Source organism: Sciurus vulgaris, assembly GCF_902686455.1.
Source record: "Sciurus vulgaris genome assembly, chromosome: 6".
Lineage (NCBI taxonomy): Eukaryota > Metazoa > Chordata > Mammalia > Rodentia > Sciuridae > Sciurus > Sciurus vulgaris.
In genome coordinates, this window is record NC_136466.1 from 69456195 (window position 1) to 69462227 (window position 6033).

The following is a 6033-nucleotide window of genomic DNA, read 5'->3' on the forward strand; positions in this document are numbered from 1 at the left end:
CACGGCCTGTGGAGAGGACGGCGGCGGGCTTGATGCATTCCTGGACAGTGATCGGTGGAGACAGGCTCAATTATTTTCATTATATGGAGGCAACAGAGATGGGAGGCATAACGAGTCTCCACCAGAGAGGCAAAGGTTAAGGTGAGGGGGAGAAAGGGAAGGGGGGGAGTGCTCCCAGGCCCACAGTGCCCACCGAACCTGACGCCAGGAAAGATGAGCCAAGACAGGGAGACGTCAGATACTGGTCTGTCCCTGCTCTGCTGGTCCCAGAGTAAACTCCTCGAGGCCAAGAGCAACTCCCTTGTGTGGCTGACTAGAAATCTCAGGTGGAGCTTCAGCTAGGCCTCATCTGGTGGCCAGCAGAGTGGCCAGGGAGCCCTCTCACCTCCCCGATCCCTGATCCGGCTCAGCCCCCTTTTCCTCTCTAACAACAGTAACCAAGGTGATCTGCCCCAGCTGCTAAGTGGCAGCCGCTCTGCCTGACCCCAGAGCCCCAAGTTCTCAACCACACAGTCTCCCTTTCTTTACTTCTTCTGTTTGCTGCTTCGCCTCCCTAAAATGCCAAAAGCTCTCTGATCTCTCCTTCACTCCAAAGCAGCTGCTGTATCTTCAGGAGGCTGGGGGGCGGGGGCACTCAGGAGGCTGACCTGAAGACAGCAAGGCCCTGCAGGTGGAGGAGGTGGTGTGCTGAGGTAGCTCCAGAACAGGAAACTTCCCCTGCCGCCTGCAATCAATCCAAGCCTCGCTTCCTTTGTGATTTCACCCCGGAGCAAGCTCAAGCTCCAGCATGACTCATGGCCAGGCCGGCAGGAGTCCTCTGGAGACTGCAGGTGACCTTGGCTGGGCACTAACATCCGGTGCCTGTTTTCCCGCTTGTCAAGTGGGCAGCCCCAGCCTCCCACCAGGCTTACAGTGGACTATCTGGGTGAACACAGAAAATACTGGAAAATAATCTTGAAAACCAAATTCAAAATTCTCTACTCCAACCTAAAGCCCGCATACCAAGCCAGTATCTAAATCCTCTCCAGTGGGAATCCCAGCTGCAAGAGTCCACAGGCATTCCTGCTGCCTTCTCCGGATACGGTCAAACCAGGAATGATTGGAAAAAGAAAGGTGACAGGAAGGACCACCCTTTTTCCAATGCAATCACTTCTTCAGCAACCCATCACCCCATTAGAAACACTGAATGTTAATAACTGCTCTCAATGGTGGAGTCCTCACTAGGTGTGGATTTCATGGGTTTGCTTTATTTATTTATTTTTTGCATTTTATCCCTTTATGAGAAAAATAAGGTTCAGATCAGTTGATTACAGAAACTTAAAGGTCACACAGCCAGTAGGTATCCGCATGTGGTTCAAGACCAGATGTGGGTTTCCACCTCACAATACCTCTTGGCCTCATTCTAAATCTTAGGGGTCCCAGCACTCCCCAGTCCCTTCCCCATTTCATTTTTCTGCATAGTTCTTCTGCTCTTTGCAAAGAAATTTGCTATCACAACTCCACTTACCCAGGGAAAAAGTAAACCCATGTGGGCAGGGATGTCTTGGTGCTAGGCTACCACTGTATCCCTTTAGTTCCTAGAAAGAAGTTGGACGCGTAGTAGGTACTCAATAACTATTTTGGCCAAAACAAATTAATTTGGCCCCAAATTCTCATTAGCCATTTTTGACTGTTTCTTCTACTAGACTGAAAATTTGAAAGTATTGCATTCATTTCAGTCCTTGCGGTCCCCCAAGGCCAGAGCTGGGAATAACTTCGAACATAGTACAAAAAGACAGTATTTGCTTTTGGAAGGTGCTTTGGGGGTGGTCTGATGTTTGGGAAACTGAAAACTCACTCTCCTCTTTTCCCCACAACAAACTAGCACTTAGTGGAAAACGGTCTTGGGAGGCTGGAAGAGGCTTGGCACGCCCTCATCTTGCTCCTGTGCTTAGCTCCTGTCCCTGTTCCAGGATGCTGATGGACAGGCCGGCTGGATGGCCTGAGGCAAAGGCACCCTCCTTCCCTCCTTCCCTCGCCTCTGCTGCTGTGTTTCTGACTCACATTTCCCTGGGCTGTGGGAAAGCACTGAGTATGTGGCTTCACCAACTCTGCTGTGCAGCAAGCTGAGCAGCAGCGGCTGGAAGAGAAAAAAGGATCTAATTAAGCAGAGTAGGTGACAGTGTCAGGAAGAAAATGCAAGCAAGGGGCAATCTGGATATCTGCCTGCAAATGAAAGAGATGACTGTCGTGTTCTCCTCTGGCTCCTGTTTGCCCTATAAATCTCAGTTCACTAATCCAAGTGTTTTAATTATCGCTGTGTAATACAGCATGCTGTGCTGGACCTATCATGGGAAAATTAAAAGGAAAGAAATGGGGTGGAGGGATTCAGGCTGCCCAGGTTTCCCATTTCTCTTGTTTACACTAATCTGAAGGTGTTTTTCCCCCTTCTGCCATAAACACAACATGGGGTTTTCCAGCATCAAACATATTACCTTCCCCCATTCACAAAAAAGAACTTCAGTCCCTGAGCTTTCCATCCAAACAGTGCTACTCAGGGGCCAGGAGTCACCTTGGCCACTGTGGACACTTAATCCTCAAGAAGTCAAAAGAACCAGATTATAAATTGAACACCACCTTCAGTTCTAAGAGCCCCCCAGGGAGAAGCAGCATGCTTAAGACTGGCATTTGAATATCACCTCCTCTACCTACTAGCTGTGTGGCTTTGGGTAAATCACTTAACCTCGCTGAACCTCATACTTAAAAAGTGATAACAGGATTAAATAGATAACAATATAAAGCCCTTAGCACACAGCCTGATATATAGTAAGTGCTATCCAACACATTCCCCTCTCTGGTCTTTAATCTGTGCCATTCCAACTGCCTACAGCAAGGAAGAATCCTGCAAGCTGGGTGGCTCACTCCTTCCGTTCTATCTTATCAGTGTGCCTTCCTTACCACCTTAAATAAATAGTAGCCCCCCACCCATAAACATACTGTGTCTCCCCAGCACTCTTCATTTTGGTCCATAACCCAAGCATTATCTGACACTGTACACATATACACATAGGGAAAGTCGTGTATGCATACACACACATATGCATATATTTACATATGCATAAGGTAGATACTTTTATTTAATCTGGGAGTCTTGTTCACCTAAAAGGTAAACTCCAAGAAGGCACAGCTTTTGTTTTGTTGACTGCTGTACCTTTAACAATGGTTAACAGTGGTGCCTGGCAATGTAAGGGATGCTAAATAAATGCTAAGACACTGAATAAACAGAAGCTATTTTTCATATAATGGCTGGAAGGGCTAACAAAGAGCAAAGTTCTTCACAGGTCAGGAAACTGAGACCAGGAGACATCAAATGATCTGCCCTCTGGTTCCTGCTTCCCCAGAACTGAGTGGCAGGGGCTAGGGCCCCTGACTCCTGATGGCTTTGCTCTGCCTTTAGTCAACACACCCGTAGACCAATCACAGAGGTAGGGGCCCGGTGCTCCCCGTCTGAGGAATGGAAACAAGAGATGGCCCTCCCTCCCGGGTGCTGGGGACCTGTGACTGGCATTCTACAAAAGCAAAAGAGGACAGGTGGAGATACTAAAGCCTGCTCTGGAGATCCATCAACAAACGCTCTGAGCTGAAGATCTGCAGACAGCTGCAGCACAAAGGAGCCAAAGGCCACTCACTCCATTTCTCTCAAAACCCACAGGCATCAGACCTCTTAGTTTTCTACACTGATTGAAGGCAAGCAACTGCAGTCCTATTTCTGGGGCTCCTGGATACTTCTTCTTGCACAAATACTTGGGGACAAACCCCACCCCAGCTTCACTATTCCGAGATGCACAACCTCCCTAGGTACCAACTTTCATCTCTTAGCATCAAATGAGAACACACAGGTACAGCATTGGACAAGGCACAAGACACAGAGCAAGCACATGACAACACTGTTCCGTATGACACAGCTTATACCCAAAGCCAACCCCACCACCTACCTCTCCAGCTCTTACCACTGCCCTCGAGGGTTGGGATTTTAAACAGAGGGTCTTGCAGATGGGAAATCTAGCACCACACCCCTTTTTAAAGTACCCCATTATCCCATTGGAGTACAGTGGAAAGAAACAGGCCCAAGCCTCTCAAGACCTCACATGGCCATTCAGGACCTCATATGGTCAGAAAAGGCAGACTTCAGCGTGAGTGCACCAGTCACCCAAGTCAATTTTCAGTAAGTGAGATCTAGACCAGAGCTCAGTGCAGTTTCAGGAGACAAAATACTCAACAAAAATATCTGTGCTCCATTCACCACCAGTTCCACCAACCAAATAATCAAATCTAAAATATACAGAGGGTCATCAATAATCAGAACGTGGTGACTAAATGTGCTTAGGCTGTGTGAGTTGGCTCAGTTCCTCGACCTCTCTGAACCTTAGTTCCTTCAGTGTATAGAGAGAATAGCAATACCTATCTCTTGGTGCTAAAATAGGGATTAAAAGAGAATTCGGCTCAGCACAGTGCCTAGGACATCAGCGGCTGCCTTTTAACATTCTAGAAACCCAGTGAAGCCAATGCCGGCAAACGCGCATTAATAGCTCCAAAAGCACACTCCGTACGGCAAAGACAGCTCTTTCCCAGACCAAACCAGACCACTCCACCATGGGTCAGAGGTTGGAGCAAGCGTTCACTCCCCCGGAGGCTTCCAAAACTCTTAGGGAGTGAGTGGGTTGGGGATTGGGAGCCCAGCAGATGTAAGGGTGCAGAAAGGCACAGGTGGAACCAACACCCAGACCGCTCCTGAGAAGGAGGGTGCACGCTGGCAGGGGGAGGGATATTCCCCATGAAAAAGGTACTGTTACTTTGACTTCCCCACGCAAAGTGCCACCTCTTAAGACTTGGGATTTCTAGACTGTTCCTGCAGCAGTGTAGCTCACTGATGAGGACGTGAGCTCTGGGTGACCTAAGTTTGGGGTAGGGTGTGTTCCAAGAGCCCCCAGGGCGTTCCAGGAGCTGGTCGCTTGGTCGCTTGGTTCCAGGAGCTGGTCGCTTGGCCACTCAAGTGGCCTCTCGGGGCCTCAGTCTGCCCCCGCCCTCGGAGCTTAGGACCGCCGGCTCTGCAGCGAGGCCGGGCTGCACCCGAGGCGCGCGCCGCGGTTCTCCCCGGGCCTGGCACCGAGCCGCCGGCGCGCGCCCACAGGGGCCGAGGACCTTCCCCGGCTGCAGCAGTTGGAAAACTCGTACGAAAGCCACCGCAGCGCGAGCGGGGGGCGGCGGCCGGGCTCCTCGCTGTGCCGGGAGCCGCGGCCGGTCCTGTACGGGAGGCGGGCGGAGGCCCCGGCGGCCGCCCCGCGGGAGCGCGGAGGGCCTGCTGCGCCGGGCGGGCGGGGGCGGCGGAGGCGGAAGCGGGGGCGGCCGGAGCGCGGTGGGGATGTTTAAAGGAAATTTACAATCATTTCCTCTCTGTGGTTTGGTGACAAATCAACAACATCCTGTTCTTTTGTGAGGCTCCGGGCGCCTGCGAGGCGGGGGCAGCGCTCGGCTCTTAAAGAGACACACACAGGCCCCCTCCCCCACCCCTCCCCGCGGCTGGAAAAAAAAAACCCGCCTCTCCAAGGCGCCACCTCCGGGGGTGCGCGGCCGGAATGCGGGGCTGCGGCCCCGTCGCCCCGGGCCACGACCCGGGCCGCGTCCCCTCCCCCGCGGCGCCCCCCCCAAGGACGGGCGGAGACCGCGGCGGCGGCCCACCCCTTGATGGATGTCGCAGCCCGGGGCCATCTCCCGCCGAGGGGGCGGGCGCGGGCGGAGGGGCGCCCGCCCGACTGGTCTCCCTCCCCCACCCGGGCAGCGCCGCCCGGGTTCGGACCTCCGCGTCGTTTTCATCCCCCTCCCCCAATCCCCTCGCCTCGAATTTTCCAGCCCCGAAAACTCTGCGGATTTATGGTTAAAATGTCGACGTACGCACACGAGGTTTATAAAATGCCAAGGCAGAGAGAGACTTCCCGAGCTGTAGGAGTAATGAGGATCAGATGGTTAGGACCGAAAAAATAAATACTCAACTGC

The 6033-nt window shown here is 52.3% G+C and overlaps 1 long non-coding RNA gene across 6 annotated transcripts in view; it reads right to left on the bottom strand.

The window, feature by feature from the left end:
- LOC306664937 overlaps positions 1-4994 on the bottom strand; it is a 112089-nt gene extending 107095 nt beyond the window's left edge. For 5 of the 6 annotated variants that reach the window (XR_013764861.1, XR_013764862.1, XR_013764863.1 and 2 more), the window contains exon 1: positions 648-4994. This is a non-coding gene — a long non-coding RNA (uncharacterized lncRNA). The remainder of the gene's footprint in view (positions 1-647) is intronic. The other variant, XR_013764860.1, reaches the window with a different exon arrangement.
- Positions 4995-6033: the final 1039 nt, after the last annotated feature.